General features: G+C 43.7%; 1 protein-coding gene across 1 annotated transcript in view; it reads right to left on the bottom strand.

Moving 5' to 3' along the window:
• ZFHX3 (zinc finger homeobox 3) overlaps positions 1-27549 on the bottom strand; it is a 1295574-nt gene that overhangs the window by 263978 nt on the left and 1004047 nt on the right. The window contains exon 14 of the mRNA XM_070613798.1: positions 2505-2857. The gene's annotated coding sequence lies outside the window, so the exon portion shown is untranslated. The remainder of the gene's footprint in view (positions 1-2504; positions 2858-27549) is intronic.

Raw genomic sequence — 27549 nt, 5'->3', positions numbered from 1 at the left:
ATCCGCTCTAGGCCAAGTCACTTTCTTCCTATTCTGTGCTCTGTGAGTTCAGTGTACATAACCCTATTTAAACTATATTGGTGATTGTCTACTTAGTTATCTCTCTCATGAGGCAAAAATTACTTTTAGCTCAGGGATCATTTGTTTAAGTCTATGAGTACTGTGTGCCTCGCACAGTGTCTGCCACATAGCATACGTTCAATAAATGTTTGGAGAAGGAAGGCAAGAAGGTGGGTAGGTATGTTGAAGAAGCAGTGAAGACTACTCACCAGGCAGGCAGCAGTGTCAGGCTCTTCCAAAAAGGATTTTGGCTAGCCAGCCTGGGAGAGACCACCTCACAGAGATCTACAAACGAGTTGGCAGTGGTGTTCAGTGGCTGCTGGGCTGTGACTCCCACTGCACTCATTGGCAGAGTCCCAGGGAATCCCTCTTTCTTGGCCCAGCTAGTGACTTACCTTCCTGGAAGGCCGGCGCACAGTTCTGTGCTGGCGACACTGCTGCAGAGCCAGCCAGCACCAGCCTGAGTTTGGCTACGCCAGAGGGTTCCCAGTATCCCAGAGGCTGGGGCTTGCTAAGTCCTACCACTATCCTGCTACTTTCCTCCAAAGCCTCTGAAATGTGATATTATGGCATTTGATCATTATTCATAATGATCAAAAATAGTCAACCTTAGTTTTGGTGAATTGCTTGTATCTGTTTGCCGTCCCTCATCAGATGAAAATTTGCAGAGCTGGGTCCTCGTTCAGAAATTCCTAATATGTCACTTTTGAAAGTGCTTCTTAATTCTCAAAATATCATCCACTGCTGACAAAGATTATGGTAGGTGATAACCCTGAGTACCTCTATCAGGATTTTTTTTTAAATGGAATCTTTTTAAAGATTTTATTTTTTTCCTTTTTCTCCCCAAAGCCCCCCAGTACATAGTTGTATATTCTTCGTTGTGGGTCCTTCTAGTTGTGGCATGTGGGACGCTGCCTCAGCGTGGTTTGATGAGCAGTGCCATGTCCGTGCCCAGGATTCGAACCAACGAAACACTGGGCCGCCTGCAGTGAAGCACGCGAACTTAACCACTCAGCCACGGGGCCAGCCCCCATCTATCAGGATTTTTTAAGACCCTGGAACTTGACAACACAGATCTCTTCTACTTTCCACCAGTTTCCATTCATCTTTGCAAACCGGTAAATTCAGTATTCAGGAGATTCAGCAGAACATTCAGCACATATCCTTGCTCTTAGAAATCAGTTCTGCCAATGTATAAGCCATTCAGAGAAAGTGCTTTTAAGCTTTTATTGAACATGGTAACGCAATATCTTTCAATTACAGAGTTAAAGAACATTTGAACTAGAAGGTGTCTTATAGGTAAACTAGTCTGAACCTAGGATGCTAATGCCCAGCTAGAGAGGACACACAGCTATAATGTGGCTGAACCTGGCTTGAAACTAAACATGATGATATTAAACCACTGTTCTGCTGCTCAATAGTGATGGTATGTATATCTACAGTAAGATACATACAAACGCACACACATAAAAGGATAAAGTCTTGCATCGTATAGACCAAATTGTCTGCAGAAACTGACAGCCCTACTAAAACAATAACCCATTTAAATTTAGGGCAGTCTGGTCAGGAATAGGCCCAGAGTCTCACCAGCCCCCCAGAAAACAGAGCATTGTTTCCGTCCAAACCTTGCACTGAAAGGAAGCCTGTCAGCTGGCAATGACCTCGTGAGACAACTTTGGGGAGAGCAAAGGGCCGAAAAGAGAAAGGCCTCATTCTCACTGCAAACAGGAAAAGGAAAGAGAAAAAGAAAGCTCTGTCTCCGCACAAGTTTTGCTGGGCTGGCTATGAACTGTTCCCGTACGTTCCATCAAATAGACGCCTTCATAGAATCAAGCCAAGCGCGAACACCAGGTCTGGGACTCCCACTCCCGGGACACACATGGGCCAGCTCACACATGCTCTTGCTCTCTCGCACCCTGGGAGAGCATTATATGGGCTTCATGAGGCTAAGTAATAAACACTTTGTCTTCACCCTGCTATTTATGGGTTGCTTGGGGCATCCTGTTCTCTCCACTGCCTTTACCTGAACAGACGGCTCCTGCAGACCCCACATTTAATAGGGACAACCGTAAATGGGAAAGCATCTGCGTGCCCCACATGCTCCTGTCCTCCTGCCCACCAGCGCTAACTGCAGAGAAAGTCAATCTGATCCATTCGCCTATTCTCTGTGCTCCCTTCCTTGAGGCTAAATCCATTCTCCTTTTTCCCTGGGTCCTCATTTTCTTCCTCCCTTTCAGACATCTCTCTAAGACATCTCTCTAAGATAGCCTTTTCTATTTTACCACTGCCAGGGATTCTTTCATTCTTCAGTGATGGATCAATCATCTCAGAAAACAAGAACGACTCTGGAAACTGCACACCACCAGCTGTCACCTCCAGCGGAGGTTCTGGGGATCTCTGGATGACCACGCACATGCAGAGTGAAGGAGCCGATCCGGTCCTACCTGTTGCTGACTTCCAGGTTCCCCTAGAAGCCTTGTGCTTCCCCTGCGCACATTGGGTTTGGGTTGCAAAAGGGAGGGATGCACGTCTGAAAGCAAGAAGTGTGTCCAGGCCAACGGACGTCTGAAAGATGCAGAGGAAGATGCCAAAAGTGTCCACCAAGGTCGATCACTTTGGTTGCTTGGGGGCCCTGTTCATGCAGCTCCTTTGGGGGTTTCAGGGCTCTCAGAGCTGATGGGTCCTGCATGAAGAGAATGAGTCACAGCTGCGTCCTGTCCACCCGTGGGCCATCACACAAGCCTGGGGCCCTGCCACCTCTCAGTCTCGTCTGCATCTTGGGCCACCCCGTCGTATCCTGAAAATAGACCAGATAGAGAGGGATGCGTTAACTCGGCTTCTCCTCACAGAACGCAGTTCGCCATTGCAGTACTGATTAAATACAGGACATTATCTCACCATAATGCCCTCCTGGCGGCGTTCCCAGGAAAATTCTAACTAATCATAAAAATAGAAAGAAAAACGCAACCTAAATTCCATTCCTCGTCTTAAATGAGTGATGTGTTCACTTTTATTTATTTTTCTGGAAGCGAGGCGGGAAAAGAAAATGAATTTTAGGGCTTAGAAAAACAAGCTACTAATAGTACTCAGTAGAACTAGGCGGTGGTGCAGACAGCCAGCATAGGACGTGGCCGGCATGGCATGGCTGTAAACCCAGCCCTACTCCTGGCTGTAAACTTCAAGTTTTAAACCGGAGCACCTGGCAGGTCCAAGCCAGGATGGGGCGAGGAAGTGGGGAGATGGTGGGGCCAGGTGTGGACATACACACAGAGACACACACATGCACAAACATACATACCCATTCCAGCTGGGTGCTCAACAGCATGCTTACTGCCCTGGCAGGCCAATGCTCTTCTAAACCCCTTTTATGCAATGGCTGCATCATACTCTACCACCATTTTGGCTTAGATGTTCCTTGCTTGGAAGAGTTTCACCTAACTAATTCCTACTCACCTTTTAGAGATCAGAGCAAATGGCACTTCCTTCAGGAAGCCTTCTCCAAGAACCCCTACCCCGACTCCAGTCCAGGTGCTGGCGTTCTAAACCTTCCCTTCAAAGCAGTCACGTGGCTGTACTTAATGCACTAATGGCGTAGTTTGGTCGTTTACGGGCCGTCCCCTCCCTTCGATCTAAAATGTGTTTGTCTTGTCAACTGCTTTGTATATGCCCAGGACATAGTAGCTGTTCAATAAAAACCTGTGTTGGGTCAGTGCTGATGGATCAGCCTGGCTGGTGAATGGTACCTTATGTTCTTTGGTAGGTCTTGAGCTAACAAGCAACATGCAGATGTGGAAGCAAATCATGGTGGGTCCACAAGGCTGACTACCACGCCCCTCCCAAATAATTTCTGCTCTTTCTTTCTGGGAAGTCTTCAAAGATAAACCGTAGGAGAGTCCAAAATCCTGAAAACCAGCTTCTGAGATGCTTCCCTGACACCAAATGAAAAGAAAGTAAAGGACACACCCCACACCCCTCGTGCCTCTACCTGCCCCCGTTCTGGCATTAGAAGCCCAAGGCTGCCATCCCCCATCATCGCTAGTGCCGCAGTAATGGGGACTGCTACTTGATGGCAAAGTTCTAGCTGGGCTAATTAAGCATACTGAGCTAATAACCTTCCATTTTGGGACCGGTATTATTCATAATTTAGTGTATTGCTGCTGAAACATTAACCTTTCGACAACTGGCATGTTGCCCACAGCAGCCCAAGTGCTGACCATCTTTCAGTAAAATGAGTATTATTGTTAAAACAGGCATAAATCATTCATGGCTGCAGCTTTTGTGTCCGACCCTACACAAAATAAGCCGTAAGCTGGGTAATTTATTTACCTTTTGGTGATTATTTTTTATGATTTTATGATCATATTCAATGATTCATAAACATTGGCCTGGTGCCATTTTGTAATCATTTCACATTTTAAATATTGTGTGGCTGTTCTGCTTTTCATCTTTAAAAATTTGGGGATTGATATCGGGCAAGTTAATCCAGACACAAATGCAATTTCATTGGAAAGAAAAGGTGGGGGAAGACTCCCAGCCCCATTCATTTTAACAAAACCATTTTCGACAGAGCTGTTTGGAGCTTCCACTTGTTACAGAATTGCACTGACTGCAGCAAACTTTCTTTGAAGTTGAACACACAGAGGGTGCCTTGAAATCTGAATAAAAGCACAGGAAAAGCTTAACAAGCTTCTGGTTGGAAAGATGATGGGAAGGATCTGAAGGGTGCAGGGAAGCCTGGAAACTCTGGCCTCGGGCCAAGAAGGTTGGAAGCCACAAGCCTCACTCCCAGCACCTGGCTGGAGAATGTGATTACATCCCCGGGGGATATGGAAACTTTACTGCCATCCTGCCTGCTCCTGCTGCCGGAGCTGGGTTTGGGCTCCCATAACGGCTCCAGAAAGTAACCTTTTCTCCTTCTGACAGCAAGCAGGAGCTGGAGGCTGAGAGATGGGTAGGCCTTTCATGGCCCGTCAACTCAGGAGACCTCCCTACGGTCCACAGGCTCACTTATGGTATCCCTTAAATGGGGAAAACACAATTCCTAGTATGCAGTAGGTGAAGCTGATGTTCTGCTGGTGGGAGGGAAGCGGCGCTGGGAGAAGGCAGAGAACGTGACATCTGTTAAAACACCTCCTCCAGGCAGAAGCGTATTTGGGAGCTGGCTTGCTTCTGGAGCCTCATCTCACGTCAGGTGTGTTGGCGCAGAGGGGAGCTCAGCTGGAGAAAACAGGCGCCATGGCCCTAAACGTCGAGATGAGGTCTCGAAAGGCAGCAACAAATCTGTGCTGTAAACATCCACAGGGGAAGCCCAGGCAGGAGGAAGACAACAGACATGTTTCTTTTTGGACAGTGTGAATTGAGCAGCTCTGAGATGACTGCTCACTCTGTTTTCTACCTTCAGTTAGTTGAATTTCTCAGTTCTAGCTTTCATGCTTTTTTTCACTTTGATCATCTGGTTTTAGGTTTTACCTTTATAAATTTAATTTTTCATCATGGTAAAATATATCTAACATAAAATTTGCCATTTTAACCATTTTTAAAGTGTACAATTCAGTGGCATTAGTCACATATACAATGTTGTGTAACTATCACCACCATCTATTTCCAAAATTTTTCATCACCCCAAACAGAAACTCTGCATGCACTAAGCGTTAACTCCTCACTCCCTCCTGCCCCAGCCCCTGGGAACCTCTAATTTACTTTCTATCTCGACGGATTTGCCTATTCTGGATATTTCATATAAATGGAATCATATAATATTTGTCCTTTTGTGTCTTGCTTATTTCACTTAGCATAATATTTCCAAGGTTCATCCATGTTGTGGCATATATCAGAACTTTGTTCCTTTTTGTGTCTGAATAATGTTCCACTGTATGGATATACCACATTTAGTTTGCCCATTCATCTGTCGATGGCCATTTGGGTTGTTTCTACCTTTTGGCTATTGGGAATAGTGCTGCTATGAACACTGGTGTACAAGAATATGAGTCCCTAGTATATAAAGACTAATGTTTTTTGACCATCACATTTTTTTTCATAAAAAGTGACTGCACATTATATACATTGAGCTACCTCTATTTTTTTTTTTTTTTTGAGGAAGATTAGCCCTGAGCAAACTGCTGCCAATCCTCCTCTTTTTGCTGAGGAAGACTGGCCCTGAGCTAACATCCATGCCCGTCTTCCTCTACTTTATATGTGGGACGCCTGCCACAGCATGGCTTCTGCCAAGTGGTGCCATGTCCACACCCAGGATCCCAACCTGCAAACCCCGGGCTGCCGAGAAGCGGAACGTGTGAACTTAACCGCTGCGCCACTGGGCTAGCCCCTACCTTTATCTTGAATGCTCTGCTTGCTAACTTGGCAGAACTGGCTTGAGCACAGGTGGCAAGACATTCCTGCCTTGGAATTACTCTCTGGTCATCCTGCCAATAATGCCACCTCAGAGGACTCTTACAGTCACCCTCCAGAATGCTGGGGCTGGTGCCGGTTGTGAATTCTGCACCAGTAGCTTCCATTCTCTATATTGGACTTGATAAAACAGCCTGCTTCTCAGGTATGATAAAGAACAAATTAAGAAACAGAATAACCTGGCATGAGTGAAATTCCCTTTCAATCATGTCAGCCAGAGCAGATGTTGTCATGAAATTTGATGTTATGGATTTATTTCCTAATATAAAGTATGAAAGGGAAAACAGCGTAAGAGCTGAAATGTGAATTGGACATGTCTACAGAGTGTGAATTGGATTCAAGACAAAATATTGTGAATGGTTAATAGGGTCAGTCTAAGTATGCTTGCTGAAATAATCTCTTGGATATGCAAATATTCTGAGAACTACACTGTCAAATATCTATTGTATCCTCTTATCTATGTGTTCACAGAACTGCTACATGTTATAACAAATGAAAAATGTGAATTTAAAAAATAATGTCATCCTAAAATAATACTTTTCTTTGAATAGTAATTTTTGTTGTTGGGGTTTTTAATTTTTGTCATACACCAGACAGCTGGGTTCTTAAAACAGCATTATTTGGAAACATTAAGAGGTGAGCTTTGTGTGTCCTGTTCTCAGTAGAAACAGAAGTGGAGTGGGGTAGGGTAGGGAGGGAGCAGGAACAGGTCTCATGTTCATCTTGATCTGGGTCCCTCAGTCTGCCATTAGCATCCGCCATGCTTTAGTGTGATCCCAATGGAACTTTCGCTTCTGCTATCTGTAGCCCCTCCCCCGGAATTCCTTTTCCTAGGAACATTGTCTTGAGGACTTGAGATATTATTTACAGGTTCACCATCTCACCATAATAATCAGCCCATTACACGCAAAGATGAAGAAGAAGGAGAATTCAGATGAAGGAGACGTGAGAGAAGCCTTGGGTTTTACTGTTGACAGTTTCCAGGATTCCACCACCAAATGGCTCACTAAAATTAGCAAGTAACCAAACTATGAGTTTCACTTAGTTTCTTTTCCTCACTTCTGAGAGTTGGGCTAATGAGCAGAGGAAGAATGAAAAGGTGGACAGTAGATGGATAGCCATAGCATACGACTTATATTTTAGAAGAGTCCCTGGCCCATGCTTGGTACTCAGAAAAACATTTATCAAATGAACAAATAAACCTCAGTCACTAGATCCTCAGGAGATGACGTGACCTGAACAATGAGTGTGCCTTTTTTCCTCTTTGGTCTGGCTGAAGAGTGTCTGCTGGGTTTGATTCACTTTGCAACTCTTTGGTAGAATTTGGCTCTCAGAAATGTCAGAAAGTAGCAGAGTTCAAGAGAGCCCTTTCACCCCACTTAAATCAGAACATCTCCCAGATTTTGGTTTACAAGTTAGAATTTCCAGAATTCTCCAGAGAAAAGATTCTGACGGTAAAACATCAGAAAAAACAACTGGTCCCCGGCACCACCTGTTGTTGTCCTCTTTATCCATTCTTGGGATCCGCCGTGTCCTTTCTCTTGTGCTTCAGACCTTTCTCAGGCCCTGCATACATTCTCTACCATGGAAACCTGTCTGCTCAGTACCCCAGCACTCAGAGCCTGCCTGCTTTTGTCCTGCCCAATCTGACGCAAACTGCCCTGCTTCATTTCTCCTTCTTCTCCCGCCCCAATTGCAAGGGTTTCTCAGTTGTGGCCCATGGCCCATCTTATCAGAATTTCTAAGGGTACTAGTTAAACATGTAAATTTCTGGGCCCCATCTAAGATCTGACAAGTCCGAATTTCTAAGGTGGGCTTTACATCCCCCAGAATTGCTCATAAAGTTGAGGACCTTGTCTTTTGGCATGAGTAATACGACTACCATGCTAATAAGATATTGTTCTATTGATTAAGGAAGATGAGCAGAATTCTGTAGGGCTTCTCCTTTGCTGCGTGTGTATGGAGGGAGGGTGTGATTGAGGAATGAGGGGGTGGTCTCACCCTCTCCCCACCCAATGTGTTGACAGGAGAAAGAAGGAATCCAAGTAAAGTGTATTAGCTCTTTGGGGGCCTGGAGTGCAGTCATCAGAGGTAGGCATTCTGGAATCCCAAACAAAGCTCTCTGTTGCCCTTTCTACAATTTTTACAACTAGAAATATGTACTTTGAGAAGCAATCTATTTGTTAATGGCCTTTGAATTATCTTTATTTCTCCATTTTCTCATACGATGCTTAGGTCATACTTTGGGGAATGCCCAAAAGTTTTCTCAACTTTGGCACTATTTGGGGCCAGATATTTCTTTGTCACGGGGACTCTCTTGTGCATTGTAGTGGCATCCTTGGCCTCTACCCACTAGAGATCAGTAGTACCCTCCCTCCCCCACTTAGGACAACTGAAAAAGTCTCCAGACAGTCCCAAATGTCCCATGAGGCACAAAATCACCCCTGGTTGAGAACCACTGCTCTGAGAGAAATCAACTGAGTGCCACAAAGAGGTTTAGCCTTTCTTCTGAATTCAATTTCGTTTTGAGATTGGTTTCTTCCTGACTTCCTTATTTCTGTTAATGACACCACTGCTCTGCAGGCCCCAGGCTTCAAGCCTCAACCCTCCAATCATCCTCACTCTGCTCACTACCCCTCCCGATGAGCCCCTCACTAATTGGGTGCTTCTTCCTCAGTCCTGTTTCTTCCATCCTCGCTTCTGCACCTCTAGAGTAAGAAAAGGGAAGCATTCACGTAAGCTAGCCTCAAGACGCATCTCAAATGCGGCCTCTTCCAACCTCTAAATCCAGGGGACATGCTCCTCCTCTTTTCCAGACTCATTTTCTGGGAATGTATTTCTGCATGCTAATCTATTTCTTCCACTGGACTTGAAGCTCCCAGAAGTGAGTTTCTTTGCTCTAAATCATCTTTGCTTTCCTATAGGACCTTGTGTGACGCTGGTGCTTTGAAAAACATTTGTTGAATTGAATAGGTGAATTTCTTAATCGCAGGCCCACTGCTGACATGTAGGGATATCTGCATAGACTTTTTCGACCTTCCGAAGCACTGCCACAATCATAATCACAGCTAGCCTTTCTCTCCTTGGTATTTGTGTCTTTTAGTTGATCTGCATTTGTTAAGATGAAAATTAAAAAACATATATAACCTGGGCTTAAGGTCAGAACCTCAGCTCTATCACTTATTGGGGGATCTTGGGTAAGTTCCTACTCTTTCCAAGCCTCAATTTCATCTTCTGTGAAAGGGGAGTAATAATAGCACCTATCTCATAGGTTCTTGTAAAGGTCAAAAGAGAAAACACAGGTAAGTGCTTAATATGGTTCCTAGCACATGTTAGGTGCTCAATGAATGGTAGCCATTGGATCCCGGTGTCCCTCCACGTACATCTGTGTAAAGGCCTCCAGTGGCTCCCAGTTCTACTTGATAAGGTTTAAAATCCTGGGCCAAGAGCACCTCAGGTCTCTAGCCTCATCTCCAGGCATTGTCCCATGTGCCTCACACTCAATCACCCCATACTAGCCCCTCCCTCTTCCTTCAACAAGACTGAGCCCTCATTCCTGCAGGCCTGTCCTGGAGCAGCTCCCTCTACCTGCCGCACCTCTGTTCACCTTCACCACCCGTTCGCAGCTACTTGCTGAAAATTAATTACTTCCTCCCCCATGTTTCCACAGCACTTTGAACCTCTCTCTATTATAGCACTTTTCATATTGAATTACAGTTAATTTGTTTTTCTGTCTGAACTCCTCTGTGAGTCCATGAACTCCTCAGGGTGGGGATTATGTCTCCTGACTCTTTTCGTCCCAGTCATAGGACCTGGACAATTCTAAGTGTTTGACGAATGCTTTCTGAGTTTAATGAAATAACACCACCTTTTATTTGTAGACCTCTTTACAGAGATATTTTACATAGAATCATCTTCTTGGGTCTTCAGACCAAACTGGGGTTGTCCTGGCAGATACTGTGAGAAAGCTGTAGAAACCAACACAAGGAATTTATTAATTTGGCCAAAGTCCAAGCTAACTGTGGGTATCCTGATGCCTCTGTCAAATTCCTTGTCTCATGGCTTCTCATGGAACATCTGGTGATGGTGACCTCGGAGGAGGAACCGTCCAAGTCTCTTTGGGACAAAGTAGTTTGATAGGTTAGGTTATGAAATGCACCTGTCTTCACCTGAGCATGAGCAAGTCTCCAGAAGAATAGCCATTGAGCCCATTGCCACAATAAATGGGCAAAATGATACGTTCAGTCTCTGCACTCTGGAATTATGTCCTACTTATGGATTCAAATATGACCATTTGGGCAAATCTCTCAGCAAAGGGGTGAGCATGTTTTCTTTTTGAGAGAGGGGGAAGGGAAGGTGTTCACCAGTTAAGGCAGGCTGGCTCATAGTTCATGGGCCGTGCTATACAAAAGTAATGGGAACAAACAGGGTCTCCAGAGAACAACCCCTCTGGGCCACAGTGGACTTCAGTGTAGGCCTGACTCTGAATCCTCTTCAACTTGCTAGCTCTCAGTCAACTTTCAACGTGCAGCTCAAGTGTTGCTTACTTCAGGAAGCCTTCCTTGGCCACCCTTCAACCCTGTCCTCTGTCCCCTTAAGTGCTTCCACAGCATTTTACGTTGGCTTCCGTCATCACGCTGTTGAGTGATCAAATGCAAGTCTGTCCCTCACCTGACCATGAGCTCCCTGAAGGCAGTGGGCCTGTCAGACAAGTCTGTCACTGGGCCATCTGAGAGCTCACAAGATGATACAAGTGTCCTGCAGAGGGAACAGGACTAGAAAATATTGTGATACTCAACCACCATTCAGTGTGCTTGATGACAAAAACTCTTACATAAATATATCCTTGGCCACTTTGTTTGAACAGTCAATTTCTATTTGTTAATTCTAAAAAAGAAAAAAAACTGAATGCTTCCATGGTCTTCTAGGTCAAAAATTTTTCTCATGGCCTTCAAGACCTTTATGATTGAGGCTTCTTTGGATCCAGCCATCCTTCTGCCTCCACATCTCTCCCACTCTCCCGTGTGCATGCTGACCTACCTTCTCTCACCTCTGTGCTTTTGCATAGGGCCCTCTTCCTGGACCACCAGCCCCAGAACCAGGGGAATCTTCTCATCATCCAAAGCACAGCTCAAACGTCCCTCTGAAGCTTTCCCAGACCACTTTCCTCCAAGCCATGTTAGAAATTTCTCCTGTTAGTTCCCTGAGCTTCTGCTACTGCCTGACCTTTCTCATCACATTCCAATTATATCTGTTTCCTTCAATTAGAGTGCACGCTCTCTAAGGGCAAGGATCTCACCTTGTTTTTTTTTTCACATCCAGCGCCAGGTCCTATATGGCTGCATGAGTGCTTGTGAAATAAGAATCTGTGTAATTTTACGTTTCTTCTTTATTTAATGAAGTTGAAATTCTTTACCAGCTCTGAGAAGACTTTAAATGCACACTGGTTTTTACATGGTGTTAGTTTCGGTTTCAGGACTTCCGTTCTAGGAGAAGGAGAATCCAGGATTAAGCGAGTTGTGAATGTACAAACTCTCCTCTAAGTGTGATGCTCTTCAAAGGCAATAAAAGACTGAGCAGAGTGACGGCTGCTGTGCTGTTGTCCAATTTCACTGTCTTTATTGTGCTCCTGGGCCTGGTCAAACCTGTTGACCAAGCTGATACGACATTTGCAGCAGTTTTATGCAAAATGCAAAATTTTGTGCAACAAGAAGAAAGATTGTTGTAATTTTGTGCAAGTTAGAAAAAACAGGGGGCCAATGTGACCTTTGCAAATGTGACTTTGTCTCCATCATCCATCACAGAGGCCCTGCTCTGGAGACTTTAAGTAATCAAAATATTTATCAACTGTCCATCAACAACGTTGATGATGTGCTGGGGTGCAGTTAGTCGGTCTAGTTCCAAGGGTGTTCTCATGGGATAATTATGTAACAACACACTTGGTTGCCATGTGGGTAATGAGAAATGGGTCACAACGCTGTTATCTTATCAGGCATTATTAAATTTTGCTAATGGATGGGACTAACTTTTCATCTAATTAGTTGGCAGGTGAGTCACTTGCAACACCCAAAAGCAAATATTTAAGTATGTATTTTTAAATTAATTACCAGTTAGTTTTATTTATTTATATCCAAACTTATTAAGAAAGAAACAGGATTTAAGGCAGCTTCAAAGACAAAGAAGTGGGTGTCTAAATATAAGCCCTTTAGGCCCAAACAACAGATACTGTCACATCTACAGACTACAAGATAGCAATTTACTGGTGCTCTTGCCTTCCCTCACTCAACCCAACAAGGTTGATAATTCCCTCGCCTGTACCACCCCTGTGCCCCGAACAAACCTATCCTGTAGTGTAGCTCCTATTATATTCCCATGTCTGTGGGCATCTTGGGGCCAGGACCATGGCTTCACTATTTTTGTGCTTCGTGTACCCAGCACTGCTCTTCAATTAAGCATGATGATGATGGTGGTGGTGGTGGTGTACGTTATGGGGTAGACTCAATTTTGGATGTGTCCCCCTCCCAGATTCCCTTTGCAGCCCATCCCTGAGCACACCCACCAGTACCTCTCTGGCTCTTCCCTACTTGCCCCTTGTCTCCTCCCCATCAGGCCTTGTAGAGTGAGGGACACAGTACTGCAGTGACTCTGGCTTTCTCTGCTGTGGTTATAACAGGGTTAAAGTTGAGGTTTCTAATCGCTCCCATGAGGTCTTATTACCTGTTGATTAGGTCCTTTTGGGATCAGTATCAAACCGACAACAATAATAAACACTCCCTTCGTTGGAACTCAATAACGACCCTGCCTGCCCTGCAGGCCTGGTGGCCATGGGGAGGGGCATCGTGCGGGCCTGGAAATGGCCGGCCCTGTGAGGGGGCGTGTTCCAGAGATTTGGTGGTGCAGGCCTGGAGGTGCAGGTAACAAGCGGATGGGCACCAGCTTGAGATTTTTGGCTGCCCCACGGCACATCTGCTGCTACAGCACAGGCGCCTCAGAGAGGACCCTCCACAGCCAGCCCGAGGACTCCAGAGACGGAGCTGGGTGGTCTTTCCACAGGTCTCAAGGAATTTCTGGAGAATGCTCTGGTAACTCTTTCATGTGTATTTCTCCAAACTTTTGCCTATGGACATATGTACTTATAAATGTGAGTGAGAGTGTGTGTGCATATGTAGTTTTAGTGTTTTTATTACAAAAATGCAATCATACTAAACATTTTGTTTGGCAAATTGCTTTTTTCTCACCCGACAATCTATCTTGGACACCTTTCCACGTCAATGCATAAAGATTTACCTCAATCTGGTGAAGAACTTTATAGTAATCCAGAATCAGAACAAAGCAAAACACATTTAACTATTCTCTGGTTGTTAAACATTTCGACGGTCTCCAATTTCTTGGTATTACACATAAAGCTGCAATGAACATCCTTATACGTTTTCTCATGCACTTGTGCAAGTATTTCTGTATGATACATTAAAAAAGGTTGTGCCTATTTGCATACCCAACAGTAATGTCTGAGTGTGTCCTTTCTGTGGCTCCTGGATAGTATAATTTTATTTATTTGTGACAATTTAATTGTAATAAAATATATCTCAGTGATATTTTAATTTGAATTTCCCTGACCTGACATTGCATTTATTATGTAATTAAAAAATATATAATTCAAACCTAAAGAAAAATTACAAGAATAATCCAAAGAATTTCTGCACATCCTTTATACAGGTTCACCAATTCTTTACATTTTGTCACATTTATTTTATTATTCTTTCCCTCCCTCTGTATCTGTGCTGTCCAATACGGTAGCCACTAACCACATGGGGCTATTGAAATTGAAAAGGAATCAAATTAGTAGTTCAGTTCTTCAGTCACATTAACCATATTTCAAATGCTTAGTAGTCACACGTAGCTCTTAGCTGCCACATAGTCAGAGCAGATATAGAACATTTCCTTCATCAAAGAAACCTCTGAGTTGTATGAATGCATATTTTTTGAACCATTTAAGAGTCAGTTGGAGAAAGCACGTGTATTTACCCCTAAACACTTTGACATGTACTTTCTAAGAACAAGAACATTCTCTTACGTAAGCGCAGTTCAATGATCTAAATCAGGAAATTTAACATTGATAGGAAATTATCTAATCCATTGGCCACATTTAAATTTTACCATATGTCCCAATATTTTTCTTTATAGCTATTATTTGTTCTGGTCCAGGATCGGACTATGCATTTAGTTGTCATGTCTCTTTATGCTATTGCATTTTAAGAATTGAGTATCTAAGTATTAAGTCCAGACCATGAAATCCTCTGGGGTGTGTAGCAGGTCTCATTTATCTTTATGTTCTCAGCATTTAGAGCAGAGCCTAGAATGGAATCAATGATTGGAAAAATGAGTGAATGAATGAATTTCTGTACCTCCCTTATTTCTTTCTAATTACCCTCTTTCCTCCTCCTTCTCTGAAGTCAAAACAGAAAAGAACTACATATGACTATTTTGGAAACATACCGTCAAAAAGACATCTAAGAAAAGGTATTATTGGTAGGATTGTGGATTGGCACCACTGTCTTTGGAAGACATTTTGGCAACATGGATCAATTTTTAAAAAAAGAACTCTCCCTTACCCCAGCAATTTTACTTCTTAGGACCTACACTACACTAGAAAAATCCATGGCTATGCGCACAACAAGGCAGGCATAATGATGTTCACTCCAGTGTTGTTTGTAATAGAGATTTTAAAAGAAGAACTAACCTAAATGTCCATCAGTAGGGGAAGGGTTAATGGTTAAAAATGCATATGGTATATCCATATTAATTCATTCAATCATTTAGGGAACATTTGTAATTGTTAACATAGTAGTAAAATACCTATTATATGACAGGTCATGTTAGAGCTTCAAGGGATAAAGAAATGAAAAAGACAACATCCCTCTATTCTAGTGGGAGAATTATGGAAGGCACTACAGCAGGGGGAAGAAATGAGATGGAGCTCTCGATAAAGACAAGAAAAGATTTCCAGAACATTTTAAACTAATAAAGAAACAAAGAGCCAAGTTGCAAAATAATAACAGTGAGAATACATTTTATGATCAAAATCACAAAATAAATCTATACACAAAATAAATCTATGTGTACATATATGTGTGTGAATGAAAGTTTTTCCTTTTGGTCTGAAAGGACACACACCAAGCTGTTATTACCTCCGGGTCAGAGTTAGGACTTCTGGGAATGGCCAAGGGGCATTTTTGTTTTATCCTGTTGTGTTAGATTTTGCCTTTTTCCCATAAGAATGCTTTCACACGTTGCTAGTGAAATTAAAAAAAATAAATAAGCACACTGGTGGGAGGTCTAACCATCATGCCAGCTAAGGGAAAGCAGGCACGATTTAAACATTAAAGAATCGAATGCAGTTACTACAGGATACCCAGAATAAAAATTGACCTGTAGGCTCTTGCCATCCACAGGAAACAGCACCAACCAACACATGAAATGCTGTGCTCTCACCAGCTTCAACTGCCAATCTTTGTTATTTACCCTAAGTCTTCACAGATTCAATATTCTCTGAGATGAAAGAAAGAAATTAATATTCACCGTGTGCTTAACACATTCCAAACACTTGTCATAGTTGCTATTTCATTCTGTCCTTGGAACTCCAAGAAGTGTGACTATTTCTACATTTTACGGATGGGACAACCGAGGCTCAGAAGGTTTAACATATTCGTGCAACCAAGGAGCAAGTGATGAAGCCTGGATTCAGACTCAGTTCTTCCTGACCCCAAAGCCCACTGACTCTCCTCTCTCAAGAATCACTGAAGACTGGCTGGAGAGCGGGTTGCTGTTGCAGAATTTTGGACTTATGGCTCTGGGTGTCTCATTGTCTTTTCTTCCATTTTTAGGGATGCTCTAGAAAAATGCCGTGGGCACGTTTCTCAAACTTGCCTCCAGAGTGCCCCATTTTTCTCTGTTCCTGTCTGCCTACAACACCCCACCTCAAGAAAGAGAAGAGAGAGAGAAATAAGGCAGGGTGTCAGCAGAGAAGAGAAGGATGAGATAACCAGAGAAATAGAGGCAGGAATCCACAGAGGAGTCTATAAAAAAGGAAGACAGAGAAAAATGGGTGGAAGAGATGGGGTGGGAGCTATGATTTAATTCAGTGAACTATGGGAGTCTTGGTCTCATAAATTAAAAAGATGACAAGAAAGCCACACAGGAAGGATTTTTTTTTTTTTTTTAAATAAAAGCTTTTCCTAATAGGGTGGGAAGGGGGAGTTTAATGAAGGGTGGAGCAGAGAGGAGCTCTTCAGACATCACCATTTTCTTTCTACATCAAGAGGAGCTGCTCGAGGGTGCCCAGCCACTGCCCCCAGGGGCCTGGCTGACCAGATAGGGGGTCTGCAGCCCCTCTAGAGCCAGGTATGTCAGTTCTCCTCTGCACCCTGGAAACATTCCACACACTTCACACCCCGGCACCCGCAGAAGCCCTGCACCTTGGATGGTACTGTCTTAGGGATTTTCAAAGTTTGCCCTTTGCCTGAAAGTCTCTGGGCACACACTCAAAATGATAAAACAAATTTAACAGTGCAGCAGCAAACCAGCTAAATTAGTCATGCGAGAAAGGGCGAGGGAAGGAGAGAGATGAGAAGAGAGAAAGAAAAGAGAGAGAGAGAGAATGAGTTAGGGAAAAAGAAGGACCAAAAGGAGGACAACAGGAGGGAAGAGGAAAGATGACAGGAAAAAGAGAAAGGATAAGAACAAAGAGCGGAGGGAGAGAAGCTGGCAGAAAGAAGGGAAGGGAAGGGAAGAAGGAAGCCATTTTATATTCCTAGGAAGGAATAACATAAGACCTTTCACCTGATCCTGAAGATGGCTGGGAAATAAAGAACAAGTTCTAGTTGAGGTTTAGCAAAAGCCCTGAAATAGTACAAAAATTTCTGCCAGTTTCCATAAAGATGCCTTCTAGAAATTAGAAATCTCAGGCCATGATACACACGGCCTGCGTCTATCCATGCCCACGTCCATGTTAGAGCCTGGAGAATGAGACATCGTCCAAGGTGTTGCTTTAATGTGAGTAATTATAATTAAGCAAGAACCCCCACGGGCTATAATCACATACACCCACTGTGTGAACTACTGGGGTGAGGCAAGGAGGCGAGAGCCACAAATGCACAAGATGGAAAGTAGAATCAAACACTGATGGGAGGTCTTGGTTCCTACAGACAGGGTAGAAGGGTGTCAATTTCTATATTTCTAGAGAAGACGATTTAAAGCAAGTAGCTGTCCGCATGACCAGGACATCTAAAAAAAACTTTTAAGAGGGTAGATTTTGAATATGTTACTCATTTTCTGAGGCTATTTGGTGACTGGTCTAACGCTAAGGTTGAAGGTAAGTTCAAATTTCATTAACTGAAGTTATATTTTCAGTATTCTTTATGAATCTTCCCTTAAGTTATCAAAAATTGGGCAGGCTCATTTGATGATTTTCTGCAAGAATCTAAGCTTCGCCACCTCATGAGGTGGATGGTCAGCCTACCTTTGCTCCCAGGCAGAGAGTGGCTGCTATTTCCAGTCTGGGATCCAAGGTTCTGCTGTACTATTCCAAAAGGGTCTAAAGTCACAGAAATAGCTGTCTTTGGCTTCTCTCTCCAGGCCTCTTTGCTGGCCACGAACTCTGAGCATTGTTTTTCCTTGGGGAAGTCAACACCTGGAGAGTCAGGGCCAGTCGCTGAAGAAACCAAACCCTGATCCTGCTGTTCCTCATCTCCAAGTCTCAGCAGACACTGTTGAGTTGGTGCCCAGAGGGGGACCATTAAGTCTGATCCTAGGGATCCAAGGGCCACCCCGGCCCCAAGATTACCAGGTCCCAGAGCCCATTATCCATGCTTGACTTCTTTCAGCGTCTCCCACCTTCTACCACCTCAGTGCTTCTAGGAAGGTATACCAACATTTTTGGGGGCACCTATTCTATGGTTATCCCAGTGCTAGGTGCTTCATATCTTCCATTTAGCCTTCATAATTATAGGAGGTATTGTTATTCACAATTTCACAGACGAGAAAACTGAGGCTTAAAGAGGTAACTGGTTAAAGTTCACATAGTCGTGACGAAGCCAATGCTCAAATCCAGGGTTGCCTGGCTTCAAAAGGCTTACTTTCTCCACTCCATCTTCCTGCCTTCAGTCCTGTGCCTGAAATCCCACCATTAGATGTAGCCCTTTGGATCTTGACGACTGTTTCTACCTTCAAGAGTCTCTCCACTGAAACCCAGACACTGCAGAGGTGGTGGTGGTGCTCCTTTGACAATTCTAACACATTAACAAGGATCTGCTGACAGCTATTCACTTTAAGGCTGTTCCCTTAGGACAAGGAGGGCTTGGATAAGCAAGGCTAACTTTCAAGATGAGAAATGGGAGTTTGGACCAGAAAGCATTGGAAGAAATAGCCCCTAAATTATAGAATTGTAAGTGGAGGAGGGCGGGGGCAGCCAACAAGGGGGCCAGACCCCAGGCTGAGAAGTTGGAGGTCTTCACTACACAGTGGGCGAAACTGTTGCTTTTTGTACCTAGGGACGCAGACCGAGTACCAATCAAAGCTTAATTTTGTAGAAAAAATTCAGGATGTTGCGGTGGATTGGCTACTTCTGGCAGCTTTCAATAAAGTACTATAAGAGATGGGCTGAAGGTGGTCTGTTTTCCAGCAGAAAGTGAAGGGAATATGGCTTTGCTAAGAGAGGTCCTTTCTTCCTATGGCCTATAATTCAGGATGGCTGAACACCTCACCCTGGAGCCTGGAGGGCTGGCAAAGCCACGTGTTCTATCTCAAACCAAGGTTAATATACACAGAAGTAGAGAGACCAGAGGGTTCCCAGAAGATGAGATTTGGACATGGAAAAATTCTGACCCACTCCATCCTAGGCTCTCCTAGTGCATCCTGTTAAACATTCTCTAAGAAAGGTGAGACTCACATGCTTTGTGAAGTTGAATCTGGGAGCAATCTAAGGGCAAGAAGAAATTAGAAGAATCTCTCTATTCAAGAATATTTTTATTTCCTTCAAAGCAGAGGCTAAATGAAGTGGGAGGCCATTGAAGTGGGCCGCAACTAACAGTAGTCTTTTCAAACTGTGGGTGTGACCCATTAGTGAGTTATAAAACCAATTTAGTGGAGTGTGACCAGCTTTTCTTTTCTTTCTTTCTTTCCTTTTTTTGAAAAATGGTATAGAATAGAAAACATCAGCATACACTTCATGCAGTGTGGGTAAATAGTGTTGCATGAAACTTGTGATTTGGTTATACATAAGTACATATTAATACATGTGCATGCGTAATTATAAACAGAGTTGTGAAGTAAAATTCATTTCTTTTTATGAGTCATGGCCAAAAATTTCAAATGCTAGTAGTCTAGGCAGATAGATAAAGCATAGGGGTTTTTGGTTAGAAAATAAAAATTACCAGGGTTGAAATGCATGACCAAACAAAACCTCTGGCTAGGGTTGCTCCCCAATGGAGTTGACTAGAAGCAAAAGGGAAAAGCTTATCAACTTTTCATGAGATGTGTATTGCCATGGAAACTCCACGAAAGAGTGACAGTAGGTTGTGATTGCTCAAATCTTAGGGTCAACTTTAGGACAATCTTGCCCTCAAACTTGCACCAATGGCTGTGAACTGGTAAAGCAGTATAATTCCCAGAGAGCATATCCTCCCAATGCCTTTCTCAGACATGTCCATGGAGGACAAATGGACAAAGATGATCCTCCTTGGTTGATATTGAATATCCAGAATTCCTTCTACTGCCAGGAGTCTTAATTATTTCTATTCTATGGAATATGATACGTTCTTTTTCCCAGAGTTTTTATTGCATATATCCTGTTCTTTATCTACTATATTGGGTATATTGGGAGTAGATAATTTATCATTTAACGTCAGGTCACTGAACCACAAGAAGTTATTTCTGGATTTCAAAGAGAAGATTTCACAGGATGTGGTTATAGGAGCCTTGGGGTTCGTTCCATTTGAGTTGCACGAATTTTTATGTGGTTATGGGAGTTTGTGAAAGTATTTCTGTGGAAGATGGGCATGAATGGATGTTGCGTGGCCAAAGGGGTGGACTGTAGTCATTTATGGTTGCTACCCAGCACTCATGTCCCCTTCTCCCATCTTAACAGCATCTGGATTTTCCTTCAGGTTACTACACCCCCATGCAGCCCATGGACTTTGTGGGCTGTTCCAGCTGTGAGCTCTGAATGACTTGAGCCAGTCAGCACCTTTTATTTCCCTGGTTACAGTTATTCCTTCAGGGGTGGGCATTGTGTCCTAGGATGGTTCCAGTAGGTATCTTTCAGGATTCTTACTTGGAATGATGATACCAAAGCACTCTCTACCACTGAACATGAATGAGGAAGCATGGGGCTCTGAACTCGCTTGGTAGCCATCCTATGACTCTAAGAAGAGCAGCCTTAGGATGAGATCACATTGTGGATGACAAGATGGACAAGAAGAAGGGCTCTGGAACCTTCAGTTACTCATGAGCACTTGAACCAGCCAACCACATGTCCTGCCTCACCTCTGGACTGTCCCCTGTGAGCCAGGAAGCCTCTTATTGAAATCGGTTTGAGCTGATTTCTGTTAGTTATAGAAAATACACACTTCATCCACTCTAACTTAGTTTTGCCAAGCTTTGTCATCTCGGATGTGGACTTGCTGAGCCTCTGTCCTAGGCTGCCAGGAGCATGGATTCCTTTACATTAGGGTTTAGTAGCCCCAGCCAGGGCTTACTCCGAACTTGCCTCTGTACACACTTTCCCTCATACTAAGTATATGCTTATGAAATATATGATTCTAGATTCTTTTGGGGCACTCAAGGCTCATTATGACTGTCTCTTGCCTATCCTTCCACCTTTGGCTCATTTCCCATCCCTAGTCTTGCCTATTATGTCACGGTAATATTAAGCTGCATACAGTTCCAAATCCCATACTATTTTATGTGCCTTTGTTTACACTGTTTTTTCCTGTCAAAAATGCCGTATGCCTTCTACTTTCTTTGCTTCACAACTGTTTATCCTTTTGGACCTGTGCTTTGCAATATGGTAGCCAATGGTCACACACAGCTATGGAGCACTTGAACTGTGGCTAGTGGAAGTGAGGAACTGAATTTTTAATTTTATTTCACTTAATTTAAATTAAAAATTTTAAATTGAAGCAATATAAAATATGTTCCCATTAAACACAATTTTATTGCTTTGATAGGATGACATTTTACTTTGTTGAAAAGTTCGTGTCCAAATTTAGATGAGCTGTAGGTATAAAATACATATTAAGTTTCAAAGACTTAGTACAATAAAAAGAATATAAAATATCTCAATAATTTTTATATTGATTGTATATTTTATACAATTTTAGATTGATTGTAGTGAATATAAAATGAATTTTGTATTGATTGTAGTGAAACGGCAATTTCTTGGATCTATAGGGTTGAATGAAATATATTATGATTATTTTCTCCTGTTTTCTTTCACTTTTTTAATGTGGCTACTTGAAAATCTAAAATTACTTACATGGCCTGTACTGTATTTCTATTGGACAGTGCTGGACTAGACCTTATCAGATTCATCTCCATCATTTCTCCTTCTGAGAAAGCTGTCCCCAATCACCCAGGCTAGGTGCAGTGGCTTCCTGTCTTCTCAGGACACCCTCTTACAGAGCACTTACCTCACTAATTGACATTATCTCTTCATGTGTCTGTCTCCACCCCTCCACCCCCCGACTGCCCACACAGGTTTCTCAAGAGCAGGGACCATCTTTTATATTTCCAGGGCCAGCACAGTTCCTGCCATATAGTAGGAACTCAATAGTTACTTGTGAAATAAATTAATGAACAGCTAGCCACATTAAGTTCACACTCTTACAGGTATTTTTAATTTCACATGCAACGACTTTTTAGATTAATATTCTGACTTAGTGCTTCCTGAAGTTCCAGTCTTCTAGCTAAGGCTCTAGGCCACTGTGTACAGTGCCCAACCTGGGGAGCTGTACAGCCCTATAGGCAAACCTTCTAGCTCTTCCTAGATCCTGCTCTTAGGAGGGCCCCAGACGGGTGCAGAGCAGGAGTGAGCAGATAAGGATAAGCTCCAGGAGGAGTGGAGGAAAGAAAGGAGGAAGTGAGGAGAGCAGGAAGCAAGACTTCTCCCTCTGCCTTCTGTGGCAATGTGAGCTGAGCATCGCTGCCAAGCAAACAGGGGTGTGGAAGACTGGGAAGGAGAAGCTGGGTTGGCTGTGGTATGCCACTGGGTGGAGTTAAAATTTATAACAAGGGAGAGGCAACTGAAGAAAAGAAAGATTCTTTTAAAAATTCTGCTGAAGCCTAATTAAAAAAAATTCCACTCCCTCATGCTAAGTTTTAAGAGACTTCCCTTTCAGAATTATTTTCAGTCTGGTGGTAACAGGCAGGAAGAGTGTCAGATGTTCACCAAGCTATAAAGCGGATACTCCCCACCCCCTAAAACACAGGACCTGCCCACATTGCTTTTCTGACTTGGGTTATGAGGATACAGGATATGAAGTTGTCAAGGCATAGATCTTTCCAGAAAGGAGTATCCCATGTGGTAGATTAAAAAAAAAAAAAAATGGCCTCAGGATTTTGTAGCTCATCCTATCAAGAGGTAGAGTTGATTTTGCCAGCCCTTGAATCTGGGTTAGATTCATGGGACCACAGACAACCTGCGGAAAGCAGAGCCTTGAAAAGTGCTTGCACACTGGGGCTTGCTCTCTTTTGCTATTTTTGGAATCCAGCCACCATGTGAAGAAGCCTGGGCTAGTCTGCAGTGGAGACACATGGTTTGGTCATCCCTGTGACTCCCCACTAACTGCCAGACATGTATGTGACACCATCCAGGATCACCAGGCCTCAGAAAATCCTCCAGCTGACTATAGCCATACAAGCAAATCTGGGGGAGCCCAGCAGAAAAACTTCCTAGTTGAGCCCAGCCCAAATTGCCAACCCCCAGGATGGTGAGCTAATGAATGATTGCTGTTTTTTCTAAGTTTTGGGTTTTTTTTTTTTTTATGTGGCAACAGCAAACTAATATATTCTGACTAAGAGATGTGGAAATCCACATAGAAGTAGCCACCTTACAACTTACTCCAGGAGAGCTACCATAATGGAGTCACTCAGAGTGTCAGCTGTGGAGCCAGGCAGACATGGTTCCGCCATTTGCTTGGTGTGATCTTGGGCATCTTTGGTAACAATGACAATACTTACTTTGGAGGGTTGTAATGAGAACTGTGTCAGCCGGGGTGGCACACTGGAATTAGGATACTCTGGGGAGAGTTTATATAGGGACAATTGTATTTACAAAGGTATGGTCAGGGTTCAGGGAACCACAAGGGAGAGTGCAGTGCCCTGGGGCCATGTTATCACCCCAGGTGTGAAGAGGCAAGAAGACATGGTGACAAGAAGCTTGAGACAGAGCAGCTGGGGCAAGAGGGCCACTTGACAGGAGCCATGACCTTGGGTTGAGAGAGGAAGCTGTTTAGCAGTGACATGGCTGGGAAGGAGTTGGGGGAACAAAAACTCCGATCTACACTTCTTCCTCTGCCCATTTCCTGCCAGTGCTCCTTGGCCAAATCCAACTGGAAGCCACTGGACATAGAGATTGGCCTCCTGCAACAAAAAGCAAGGTGGAGAAGGAAGGAGAGTGGATCTGGGGAAAATGAATGGTATCCAGCCCAAGGATTTAAAAGCCATAATGCATATGAAAGTACTGAGCATGGACCTAACACCAGTAATTATTATTACTTTATCAGTATAAACCAAGGGCTATGGATGACAGAAAAAGAAATGAGTATTTTTTGCTAGGGTGACTTGGAGGATATTCATGGAGAAGGTATGCTTTGGGTTCTGGCTTAGTGGAGTAGGGAAAATAATAACAATAGCGCTAAGAGGAAACATTTTGTTCGGATTTACTATGTGCAAGCACCATTCTGAGTGCCTTATGTACCTAGTTAACCCTAGGTTAACCTAGTTAATCCTCATAAACATCTTATGGGATCAGTGCTATTTGTATCCCTATTTCACAGATGAGAAATTGAGGCAGAGAGAAGTTAGATAACTCGACTGAAGTCACACAGCTAATGAGTAGTGGGGCCAGGATTTGAACCAATTTCAAAGGCATTGTGGGGCATGACATTTGTTTTTTAGGCACAGAGCTAGAAAACTCTTATAGAGGAAGTAGAATCATCCAGATGGACTAGAGTGTGGGATTTTTGCTGGAGGACAGGGAGAGACAGTCTGGAGAGACAGCTAAGAACCAGATCTCTGAAGGCCAGAATGATAGACTGAGGAACTTGGCCTCCATTAGGGTAGGCGATGGGAAGCTATTGAAGATTTCCAAGAGAAAAGCAATCACAGCAGAGTGCCAGGGAGACTAGTCTGTGTGCAGAGTGAAACTAACAAAGAGGGAACAATTGGAAGCCAGGCAACCAGCTAGAGGATACTGCAGTAGTCCAAGCACCAGTAGGTGAGGGCTTGAATAGGCTTGAGTAGGTGAGGATGCTAGCAATTGAGACAGGGGGCGGGGACACTGGAATTGTACTGCAAGGGAAGGCTCAACAGGACTTGAGGACTGATGAGTGGGTGTGTCAAGTGCGGCTGGAAAAAGAGAAAAAGGACAGGAAGTTGGGGACCCAGGTGACAGGGTCATGATGGTATCAGATGTACCATTCAGCCACACTGAATGTACATGTTGGGGAAAAGGTGTATATCATCTAGTCTTGTGTGTTTTCTGGTTATAACACAAATGCCATGAAGTTGTACCAACCCCCAATCAATTGCAAAATAACCACTGGTTTTGCGATATCAGCTCCTGGCAAATTCACTTGTGAGTCTGCAACAAGGATGAGGGTGGATTCAAGGACTGCCCCCTGAGGTGGTGAGAGAATCAGGGTTGCAGGATATTGTGAGATTAGTTCTGGGGAAGCTAGAAGGATGCTTGGTTGCCCGGCGACAATGCTGCCTCCGTGGCAGCCCTTGGTTTCCTGCAGTCCTGGATGCATCTCGTTAAAAGGAAAGAGGGATGGCTGGCTGACACATTTTCTGAAGTGGCATTTTCAATGTCCCAAGTCTTGGTATCTTGTTTATAAGTGGTACTTACAAAATACAAGGGAAAGGAAAAAAATGGGAGAGGAAGAAAGGTCTCCTAGGATCTTGAGCACGTGAGGAGTTGATCTTGACTCTATGATTTCAGCTTGTCTAACAGAGAAGGGGTGCAGGGCCTCCTTGAAATCCACCTGAAATGAATTAGCCTGAAGTAAAAGTAGGTGTTTATCTCAAGTCATTGCCTCAAATAGCTGACTACCTGTTGGAAGAAGGGTCTGATCGATGCAAACCAGAGCAGCCAAGCGTGAGCTGTTACACAGCGGTTAGTATTGATCAGAGCTAAAGGCTGCCGATAGGAATGTGGAGGGAACTGACAGGCAGAGAAGAAGGAAGGAGGAAACAGCCTTCGCTGGTGGCAGCCGTACAGAGAAAAGCCGATAAAAAGTCAATTCCACTTAACTGAATGGCTGCTAACTAAATATTTTTGGGGCCAGAGCCTTCCCAGGTAGCAGCTGGAGCATCTCTGTTCCAGAACTGAGACATCAAGCCAGAGCTGGGCATCGACAGGCGAGATTGCAGGGCCCCGGTGATGAATGGGGAAGAGGAGAGCTCCCAGACGGAGGGATGGGGGGCCTTGGTCTTCGCTGAGCTGAGTGGGAGCACTGGAGGGCAGCCACTGACCATGGAGTGCTGCTGACAGGAAAGGGACAAGAGCCAGGCTGGAATTTGTGAAATAGTCTCTGATTAATTAGTTCGTTTAAAACCCCGACGCTCTTCTCTAAACTTAAGAAAGGGGTGTTGAAACTAACTGCTTCAATAAGGGAAAGTTGAATAACAGCTGGTCCTATTACAGAGATAGCAGACAGTGCAATAGAGAGTAGTTGAGAGACTGGCTTTGGGGGATGTGGTGTTCACTGATAACCTGTTTTCCTGAGCGTCTGTGCACTCAGAAGGATTGCGCTTCTCTTTCTTGAATTAGGTGTACCTGTGTAACTTGTTTTGGCCCATGAAATGTGAGCAGAAGATGCCCGTGTCCCTTCTGGGTGGAAGCACTTAATTGCTAGTGCAAAACTTTCCTGCTCTTGGCTGCTACTGTGATCCCGGCGCTTGTGTTGATATGGATAAGAGCAAAACCATCTGGAAGGTTAAGCTAACACATGGATAGTTGTCCAGAACTGGACTGGATTTTGTGTGAATCAGGAATAAACTTCTACTGTGTCACACGACTGAACTTTTGGGCTTGTTTGTTATCCAGCATAACCAAACCTTTTCTGACTGATACAGGGGATGGGGTTTTAGACTACTGTGTCTACCAGTTGCTAGTAGTTGGGTGATTTGGCCCATTGCTTAATCCACCCAAATTTTGGATTATGTACATAAAGCATATAAAAGTAGCAAAAACAACAATAAATTTATGATGTATTGAATGCTTACAACATATAAGCATGGCAAGGCTCTGCATATATTAACTTATGTAATTCTCAAAGCAGCTCTGCAAAAGATCTATTATTATCCTCATTTTACAAATATGAAACTCAAAGCTCAGAGAGGTTAAAAGACTTTCCCATGGTCACACAGCTTGTAAATGACAGGCAGGAATTCAAACCCAGGCAGACCACTGCAGAGCCACTTTTTCTTAACTATTTTCCTATCCTGGTTCTCAGCTTAGGTGCTTCATAAATAACAGGTCTCCAAGTATAGGCTTGAGAATAAATTCACCAAGTGACTCGCACTCAAGCATTCCATATGGGAGGAGAAGAAAAAAATGTGGCTAGTATTTCTTTTGATCTTTCCCTATTCTACCCCTTCCACACCCACCTCCCCCAGCCTGTAGGGTTTCATCCTGTCTGGAATGTCCTTCTCTACTTGTCCCCCCAATCCTGGGTATTTCTAAAGCTCCAGATCAATTGCCTACTCATTTGTGAAATAAACAAGGGAACTCCTTATCAATGGAAGAGGCTGAATGGACATACACACATATATAATTGATCTATCTGTCTATCTATCTAT

The sequence above is a fragment of the Equus przewalskii genome, chromosome 3 (assembly GCF_037783145.1).
Source record: "Equus przewalskii isolate Varuska chromosome 3, EquPr2, whole genome shotgun sequence".
Lineage (NCBI taxonomy): Eukaryota > Metazoa > Chordata > Mammalia > Perissodactyla > Equidae > Equus > Equus przewalskii.
The sequence above is the reverse complement of the archived record's forward strand: the minus strand, read 5'-3'. Positions and strand labels throughout refer to the sequence as shown.